General features: G+C 34.4%; 1 long non-coding RNA gene and 6 other non-coding genes across 8 annotated transcripts; 6 read left to right on the top strand and 1 right to left on the bottom strand.

Annotated features, from left to right (window-relative positions):
* Positions 1-3087: 3087 nt before the first annotated feature.
* TRNAG-UCC (transfer RNA glycine (anticodon UCC)) lies at positions 3088-3159 on the top strand. The gene has a single exon. It is a non-coding gene; the product is annotated as a tRNA-Gly (tRNA).
* Positions 3160-3332: 173 nt separating this feature from the next.
* LOC136224383 (uncharacterized) lies at positions 3333-9232 on the bottom strand. 2 transcript variants are annotated; one of them, XR_010686400.1, is made up of 3 exons: positions 8995-9232; positions 8726-8794; positions 3333-4137 (listed from the first exon to the last, which is right to left on the bottom strand). It is a non-coding gene; the product is annotated as an uncharacterized lncRNA (long non-coding RNA). The 2 variants fall into 2 exon arrangements; XR_010686401.1 differs by lacking the exon at positions 3333-4137 and adding an exon at positions 4722-5193.
* TRNAR-UCU (transfer RNA arginine (anticodon UCU)) lies at positions 5341-5412 on the top strand. Its single transcript has one exon. It is a non-coding gene; the product is annotated as a tRNA-Arg (tRNA).
* Positions 5910-5981, top strand: TRNAG-UCC (transfer RNA glycine (anticodon UCC)). The gene has a single exon. It is a non-coding gene; the product is annotated as a tRNA-Gly (tRNA).
* On the top strand, positions 6473-6544 carry TRNAG-UCC (transfer RNA glycine (anticodon UCC)). The gene has a single exon. It is a non-coding gene; the product is annotated as a tRNA-Gly (tRNA).
* On the top strand, positions 6987-7058 carry TRNAG-UCC (transfer RNA glycine (anticodon UCC)). The gene has a single exon. It is a non-coding gene; the product is annotated as a tRNA-Gly (tRNA).
* On the top strand, positions 8304-8375 carry TRNAG-UCC (transfer RNA glycine (anticodon UCC)). Its single transcript has one exon. It is a non-coding gene; the product is annotated as a tRNA-Gly (tRNA).
* Positions 9233-9878: the final 646 nt, after the last annotated feature.

Raw genomic sequence — 9878 nt, 5'->3', positions numbered from 1 at the left:
GCATTGAGTTGCCACCAGTGTTAAAAACTGTAAAATTCAGTGGTTATACTGTTAAAAATTGAAGTTTAGTGACCATAATATTAAATGATTATGAATGTAATTTACTTCAATATTAAAGATAAAATTATATAATTTTAGATATCAGAAATAAACTGCGTCACACTTTGGATGTTAGGAATATTTTTACATTTTTTTTTTTAATTTAAAGGTGAAAAGTCCTGTTCGAACTCGTATTCTTAAAATAAAAATTAAAAAAATAGTTGAGACGCAAAATTCAATGCAAGATTTCAGAAAATTTATCAATATTAATTCACACAAGACACTTGCTTGTCAATTTCCTATTTGTCATCATTCGTTGCACTCAGAACGAGATGACACGAGATGACACGTTCAGATTTCTAACCGAAACGACACATAATATTCATATATGTCTCATCTAGGGTAAATTATTAGAAACACCTGATTCTCCATGTTAAATGTAGGACTTTCCATACATATTTTTGACACGTGTAACATGGACCCACATATATTTTAAGAGACCCCACTATTTTAATTATTATGTGAGGTCACAATACATTTGTCTAAATGTGAATTGGAGGTCCTCTGAATGACATGGAAGACTTGGTGCTTAATATAAGAACTCCTCATCTAGCTATTATGTGTCGGTTATTTTTATGAAAGAATAACAAAATTTAGTTTTTTACATGAAAATAACCACCACGTGGCTGTCACGTTTCGTCTTGGTCAGAGATTTGAGTTGACTCATGTTGACGTGTCATCCGTGTCATTATTTCAATGTCTTTTGATCATTGAAATTGACGGAGTGACTTAATTGAGACAAAACTCAAAGTTAAGTGATTTTGTTGAGATAAATTAAAGTTAAATGGTCATTTTAAAACAACCATGCAAATTCAGTGACCAATAGCGCATTTAACGCAACTAAAAGGTGTAAACAAAAGTTCTATATTAATTATTAATTGCTAATTTCCTTAAAAGATTTCTTAACTTTAAACAAGCAATTACCCTTTAAAGGAAAAAAATCACCTAAAATCCATAACTAAACGCATAAATTCGAATCAATTCGGATAAAGAAGCCCAAAATTTGAATTTTGACTCGGACGGGACCGTGTAGATGTGGTCTTGCAAGGGATCGGAACCGCATATATGCAGTCCCAATTGGTTCCCCTCCTCAAGTCCACGGAACCGCGTATACAGGATCCTGATCTAACCTAGAGTCAGGCTTACGAACTTCGTATATGCAGTCCCGATTGACCCTCCTACATGACTATGTATACGTAGTCTTGTAGGCGTTCGGGGCATGTATACATGGTCCCGAGGCTAAGGGACGACACAGAATGGGCTAATCGCAATTCAAGGACTTCTATGTACCGTATCTCCCAAACTGGAACTCCAATTTAGTGAGTTGTATTAGACTCATAACGAGAAATTCTACAATTTGTGATAACTTTTGAAGTGAAATTTATTTCTAAAAACAATTAACGCCCGGTCAAGGCTCGGGCCTATCCCAAATTTCAAAGAAACGCAATTTGCTAGTTACGGCTCCAAATCTAGTCTAGTCAATCACAATGGAACGCTAATATTGAATACTACACATCTCGTACATCCTCGAGACCCGAATAAACCCATTAGAAAAAAGAAAAAAAAATTCATTCTACCACGATACAAATATAAGTTTTTTAGATCTTAATTTCATGTAAGATAGACCTTCTTAGAGAGAAAATGTTTCGTAAATCTTATTATGATCATTGAAAGTATTGACCTTACATTTTAACGAGAGTTTTGACGCAAATGCACTATTACGTTAGCTTTTGCAAATTTGTTATGTGAAAAACTATTGTTTTAATATCATCCCATCTAATATTGTGTTCCATTTTATAATTTTTAAATTTTCTTTTTCAAGTTTTACATTTTTACTAATTGCTTAGGAAATTAAACAATACACACGAAACTTTAATTATTATCATCATTATATTAGAAGCAATTAAAAAAATTAATATACACTTACAAATATCTTTATTAATCAAAAGTTATTTTGATTATTTTGATCGATTCAAGCTTTTCGAAAATTTCTCTAATAATTTTCTAGAATTTTATAAATAAAATTCATAATATTATGGGTATTTAGAAACAATTTTTGGAATTTTTCAATAATATTCGAATATTACAAAAAAAAAAGCTCAAAATCCTAAAACATAGTATTTTTTGGCGATTTTCAACGCATTTTTCAAGTTTTTCGATAGGAAATAATCCCAAAACACGTATTCATTTGTAATATACTCACATCTACACATAGATTAATTATTAGTATGCAAAAACATATGAATTATGGTTTATCGTGGATCAAAACGTCAAAAAACTAGACTTCTTGCTCTGATACCAATAAGGTATTTATACACACAGGAATCGAAATAGAGTAATCGGGTTATCTTTTATACTGCAGATTATTCACGTGGTTTAAAACTGAATAAATCATACCACAGGTCCACAGTCTTGTATAAGGTAGGAGATGCAATTTAACTATTAGTTTTTAGGGTAAAGTTCAAATAAAACCCCTGTGGTTTCACTAATTTTCAGATAAATGACTTTGGTTTACTTTTTGTCAAAACGATGACTGAGGTTTTCAAATTTAGCAAAATAAGGACTTTTTCGATTGATACTATTAAAATCACCTTTGACGACTTCAAAAATGACATATTTTAAAAACTACTAATATTCTAAGCAACTTTAATTCTTCAACTTTTTTATTTCGAGATTATTTAGATGATATTTGGTAAAGAGAGAGAAAGTTAATGTTTAGAGAGAGAAAGTTCCAAAAAAGATGATTTTCTAAAATCGAAAATGTAGTTCCATAGAAAATATGGCATTGAACAACTTTAATTCTTGAAAATTTTCATTTTCAGGTCGTTAAAGATAGTTTTAATAGCATTATTAAAAGTGTGAAACCCCAATCCTCGTTTTGGCAAAAAGTAAACCATAGTCCTTTATCTGAAAATTAGTGAAACCACTGGAGTTTTATTTGAACTTTACCCTAGTTTTTATTTCTTTCAAATGATCATGTAATCACCAGCGTTTGTAGTCCAACGGTTAGGATAATTGCCTTCCAAGCAATAGACCCGGGTTCGACTCCCGGCAGACGCAAAGAAATACATTTTTATTTTTTCCCCTATATTAATTTCAGCCTTTAGTTTTCCTTTTAGATCTTACAGCAACAAAAAAGAGTAAGATTAAACAAGAATAGAATACAGTTCTTATCTTATTTTCATTATTCAGAAACCATTTAAAGTTAAACAAATCAAGCAAATGCTGCTATATCTTAATCTAAAATTTCCTTTTCCAGAATTACAAGAATATCAGAAACTAAACGGCAAACAGACGCACTTGATTAATGTCCTGAAGCACCTATGCTACACGGACACTCCTCTATAATAGGGTTTCGTCGTGTCCGTCTATGTGTCTATTCCGTGTCCGTGTCCGTTTTAGTGTGAAGGCAATTTTATAAAGGTTATACTTTGGAAATAACGTTTTTGGTGTCCATTTCCGTGTTCTGTATCTGTTTCCGCGTACTTGTAGCATTTCGGAATTTCGTGCCCGTCTCTGTGTCTGTTTCCTGTCCGTGTCTGTTTTAGTTTGAAGGATTTTTGTGAAGGTTATGTTTTGGAAATAACATTTCTGGTGTTTGTTTCCGTATTCCATATCCGTGTAGCGTTTCAGAGTTGTCTGTCTCTTTGTCTGTTTCGTGTGCGTGTCCGCGTCCGTTTTAATTTGAAGGATATTTTATGAAGATTATGTTTTGGAAATAACATTTCTGGTATCTGTTTCCGTGTTCCTTATCCATTTCCGTGTCCGTGCAACATAGCCGAGGACAGCTGCACTTAAAACCAAACCCATGAAGCAAGATATTTTGCCAAGCATCATGATCCATACTTGCATCTATATAGCAGATTCGGAGCTCTTCGTATGCATATCCAAACGCAACCCATAAGTACCGAAATTTTTGTTCCGGTAACAAGTTTTATATAATACCTACTGAACTTCGTCGGACTAACCTGTCTCGATATCACGAAGCGCCTTCAATCTAGCATTTGTATCATCTATACATATAATGTGTATTTGGATCTGCAGTGATAATAGCCGAGACAGTTTATCAACACAAAAACTCGAGACAAAAATAATATCAAATCTCTGTTAATTTCAATTCCTAGTTTTAATCGAACTCAATCATCAAACAGAAGGATGGAGGTAGATTAAAGGAGCATTGCACGGATACTTCTCTTTAATAGCGTCTCCGCGTTTTGCATTCGTATCCATATCCTTTTCGTGTCCGTATCGATTTTCGGTTGAAAACTATTTCATGAAGGTTCTGTTTTAAAAATAACGTATTCGGTGTCCGTTTTAGCGTCCATGTATGTATCCATATCTATTTACGCTGCAACGTAGGTTAGGACTTGTAAAAGTCAAAGATAATTTCCAAGCTAACAACTCAACAAACAATTCAACATGGGATAGGGGCCAAATTTAACCGTAACGTTTTCGATGAAGTGCAGATTTAGCTCTAACATACAAAATGGTCCAAATTTAACCATAACGTTTTTCAAACAAGACAAATTTTAGCTCTGCTTTATCAAAAATTTGAAAACGCTGTTTCGTTAAATTGTCCAAAATATTTACTATTGTTCATATTATAATACAAATTTCGATGTTTTAATGCGGGGGTATTACCAAAAACCATGTATTCTACATATTTCGAATAAATGCTCTGGATAACGCTCCGTTGGAGCATTATTTCGTGTTGATTATCCGCTTAAAAATAATTTCTGCGATAGTGCTTTCTAAACTAGGGTTTTAGAAATCGATAAAGATTATCCTATTCCAAAATTGCAAAGAAGATGGACAAATATTATCTGACTTCTTCACATTGTAAAGATTTTCACCCAACGACTTCCAACAAGGAAGTCGTACAATCTTTGTGCGACTTTCTTACAACAAGAAGTCGGATTCTTTGCAATTTTAAAATCGGATAATCTTTATTCGATTTCACCCTAGTTTACACAACACTATCACGGACATTATTTCTAACCGGACAATCCACGTGAAATAATGCTCCATCTAAAATCATCTAACGAGATAAAGTAGCAGGTTGAAGTATGTCAAGACTTTCAACAGATGCAGCTCCTGATACAACAACCATAAAGAAATGAAAATTCATAATGAAAAGATGTGGTTTAAATAAATCGAACTGCGATCTTATATTATTGATCACACATAAGATGCGATTTAACCATTAATATTTATTCCTTTCAAAGGATTAAGCAATCAACAGCGTTTGTAGTCCAACGGTTAGGATAATTGCCTTCTAAGCAATAGACCCGGGTTCGACTCCCGGCAGACGCAATAATTGCTCCATTGGAAAGAAGTCGGGCAACTTGTCCAACTTCTTTATCTCGTAGAGATTCCCACCCAAGAGCAGTACGGAGAACCGTGTTGCTTTTGGAACAACTCCCAACAAGGAAGTCAATCTTTGTCCGACTTTCTTTCAACAAGAAGTCGAACAATCTTTGTCCCACATCTTTGCAGTTTTATAAATCAGATAATTTTTATCCGATTTTATCTTAGTTTAAAGAGCATTATCACAGTGATTATTTCTAATCGGAAATGAAAATTTAGAATTAAACTTCAATTGATAAAGGGAGAGTATTCATGAAAAGATGTGAAAATTTAGAATTAAACTTCAATTGATAAAGGGAGAGTATTCATGAAAAGATGTGATTTACTCACGTGGTTGGTTTACAACGGAATAAATCGAACTACGATCTTATATTACCGATAACACATAGAGATGCGTTTTAACCATTAATATTTATTCCTTTCAAAGGATTAAACAATCAACAGCGTTTGTAGTCCAACGGTTAGGATAATTGCCTTCCAAGCAATAGACCCGGGTTCGACTCCCGGCAGACGCAAAGAATTTATTGTTTTGGGTGTTTACCTACCTGGTTTGCCGTTGGAGTAATGCCTATGATAGTGCTCTTGAAACTAGGGTGAAATCGGATAAAGATTATCCCATTTTAAACTTGCAAAGAAGTCGGACAACTTTAAATCATAGAGATTCCCACCCAAAAGCAGTACGGAGAACCATGTTGCTTTTGGAACAACTTCCAACACGGAAGTCAATCTTTGTCCGGCTTTCTTTCAACAAGAAGTCGAACAATCTTTGTCCCGCTTCTTTACAATTTTAAAATCAGATAATTTTTATCCGATTTTATCTTAGTTTAAAGAGCATTATCACATTGGAGCATTGTTTCACAGTGATTATTTCTAATCGGACAATCAACGTGAAATAATGCTCCAATGTAATATTATCCAAAAGTGAAATCGGACTGCAATCTTATATTACCGATCATGCGATTTAACCATTAGTTTTTATTCCTTTCAAAGGATTAAGCAAACAATAGCGTTTGTAGTCCAACGGTTAGGATAATTGCCTTCCAAGCAATAGACCCGGGTTCGACTCCCGGCAGACGCAAATAAATTTTTGTTTCTCTTAAAAAAACGACATATTCTACATATTTCGAATAAATGCTCTGGATAATGCTTATGATAGTCTCCGTAACCTAGGCTGAAATCGTTATTTCTAATCGGATAATCAACGTGAAATAATGCTCCAATATAGTATTATCCAAAAGTGTTGCTTTTGGAACGACTTCCAACAAGGAAGTCTGACAATCTTCTTACCTCTAAAATCATCTAACGAGATAAAGTAGCAGGTTGAAGTTTGTTAAGACTTTCAGCAGATGCAGCTCCTGATAGAACCATCATAAAGAAATGAAAATTCATAATGAAAAAATGCGATTTACTCACGTGGTTTACAACGGAATAAATCGACTGCAACCTTATATTACCGATCACACATGAGATGCGATTTAACCATTAATATTTATTCATTTCAAAGGATTAAGCAATCAACAGCGTTTGTAGTCCAACGGTTAGGATAATTGCCTTCCAAGCAATAGACCCGGGTTCGACTCCCGGCAGATGCAAAGAATTTTTTTGTTTTTGGTACTTGCGGTTTTCTGTTGGAATGATGAGAAAAGGGAGTAAATAAACACGCCCTAAAGAAAATAGGCTAAAATTAGAAACTATTGTTCATATTATATTACAAATTTCAAAAATTTTACTCCGGGGTACTACAAAAACGAAGTATTCTACATATTTCGTAGAGATTCCCACCCAAAAGCAGTACGGAGGACTATGTTGCTTTTGGAACGACTTCCAACAAGGAAGTCCGATAATCTTTGTTCGACTTCCTTTCACCAAGAAGTCGAACAATCTTTGTCCGACTTCTTTACAATTTTAAAATCGGATAATCTTTATCCGATTTTATCTTAGTTTAAAAAGCATTATCACATCTCATTATTTCTAATCGGACAATCAACAACCTGAAATAATGCTCCAATGTAGCATTATCCAATCGTGTTGCTTTTGGAAAGACTTCCAACAAGGAAGTCTGGCAATCTTCTTACCTCTAAAATGGGTAAATTACACCCATGGCCACTGAACTTTACCCATTTTCACATTATGGCCACTGAACTTCATTTCTTCCCGGTATGGCCACTGAACTTTATACTTTTTAACACCGGTGGCCACTCAATTTTAACTAACTTCTCAAAATGACCGTTAACGACCTCAAAATGAAAATATTCAAGAATTAAAGTTGTTCAGAACGACATTACCATGAAACCACATTTTTTATTTTCGAAAATCACATTTTTTAGAGCTTTCTCTCTCTAAAAATTCACTTTCTCTCTCCTAACCAAACAACACCCAAATGACCTCAAAACGAAAATTTTCAAGAATTAAAGTTCCTTAGAATATCATTAACTCTTTGGACTTTTTATTTTTAACCGTCAACGGTCGTTTTGAGACGTTAAGTGGCCACCGGTGTCAAAAAAGTGTAAAGTTCAGTGGCCATAATGTGAAAATGGGTAAAGTTCAGTGGCCATGGGTGTAATTTACCCCCTCTAAAATCATCGAGATAAAGTAGTAGGTTGAAGTATGTCAAGACTTTCAGCAGATGCAGCTCCTTATACAACCATCATAAAGAAATGAAAATTTAGAATTAAACTTCAATTGATAAAGGGAGAGCATTATGAATGAAAAGATGCGATTTACTCACGTGGTTTACAATGGAATAAATCGAACTGCGATCTTATATTACCGATCACACATGAGATGCGATTTAACCACTAATATTTATTCCTTTCAAAAGTATTAAGCAATCAATAGCGTTTGTAGTCCAACGGTTAGGATAATTGCCTTCCAAGCAATAGACCCGGGTTCGACTCCCGGCAGACGCAAAGAATTTTTTATTTTGATTTACCCTATGATATGCTATATAAACTAGGGTGAAATCGGACAAAGATGGTATGAATCTCTACAATTTAATGAAGTCGGACAATCAACGTGAAATAATGCTCGAATTTAGCATTATCAAGAGCTTATTCACATATTTCCAAGGACAATCTTTGTCCAATTTCTTTGCAATTTTAAAATCGGATCCGGTTTCACACTAGTTTCTGTAGAAATATCACAGATATTATTTTTAATCGGACAATCAATGTGAAATAATGCTCCAATGTAGCATTATCCAGAGCTTATTCACATATTTCAAACATGGAATTAACAAAAATTGATGCAATCTTCTGACCTGTAAAATCATCCAACGAGATAAAGTAGCTGGTTGAACTATGTCAAGACTTTCAGCAGATGTCGAGACCTAAAATCAAGAAATGAAAATTCAGAATTAAACTTCAACAAGAACGAACAGAAATTGAACTACCAAAATCAAAGCAATAACTAACTATGTCTTCCCACACAATATCAAGAGCGAACAGAATTGAAATAAACATGTAAATTTCTCTCATAAGCAAAACGTCGAACACATGGTCGGCATTTTCCAAATTGAAGCTCATTTACCTTAGCATTCTCTTTGAACTCTTGATTGCAAAATCCAACATTATGGTTTTCATTCAAACTCTGTTGAATTTAGCTTCTTGAGGCAAAAATAACAGACTGTGTTAACACTCGACGGAGAAGGGCGACAGACAAAAAGGTTTGGCAGTGTGTATGAGCTCTCCAGCGCCGATTCGGCGAATCGACCTGCCAAATCAATAATACCGATATGAATCGGCGAGTTGCGGGTTTTGTTATTGTGAGTGTTTGAAGCGCGAAAGCCTAACTGCTATAACGGGGCAATGCCACAATTAAGTAGCTGTGAATATTGGTTCGGTTTGGTTAATAACCGAATCAAGTTATTGGTTAACCGAATTGAAATATGTTTTACTTTCATAATCAAATCGAATGAGATTGCTAATCGAAAATTCTACCGCACGGCAATCAGACCAGTATTGTTATATGGTACAGAGTATTGGACAGTGAAACACTGTCACATTCATAAGATGTCGGTGGCGGAGATGCGTATGTTGAGATGGATGTGTGGTCATACGAGAAAGTATAGGGTGAGTAATGAAATAATTAGGGCAAAAGTAGGGGTTACATCTGTTGAGAATAAAATGAGAGAAAACCGACTAAGCTGGTTTGGCCATGTAAGACAAAGAGCGCTTGATGCACCGGTTAGGAGGACTGAAGAGTAGCAAAGGGATGTAGTGGTGAGGGGTAGGGGTAGACCTAAGCAAATTTGAAGGATACGAAACTATTAGAAGTAAAATTGGATGAAAGTTAATTTGATATGTTAATGTGATTAACATAAATATTACATAAGATAGTTATGTAATCAACCAATTAAATTTATTTAATTGAGTCTATGCATGTTTGGACCCTCTTTAGTCTTTTGGTATTTT

The sequence above is a fragment of the Euphorbia lathyris genome, chromosome 3, assembly GCF_963576675.1.
Source record: "Euphorbia lathyris chromosome 3, ddEupLath1.1, whole genome shotgun sequence".
Taxonomy (NCBI): Eukaryota; Viridiplantae; Streptophyta; class Magnoliopsida; order Malpighiales; family Euphorbiaceae; genus Euphorbia; species Euphorbia lathyris.
Note: the sequence above shows the minus strand (reverse complement) of the source record. Positions and strands in the feature narration are given on the sequence as shown.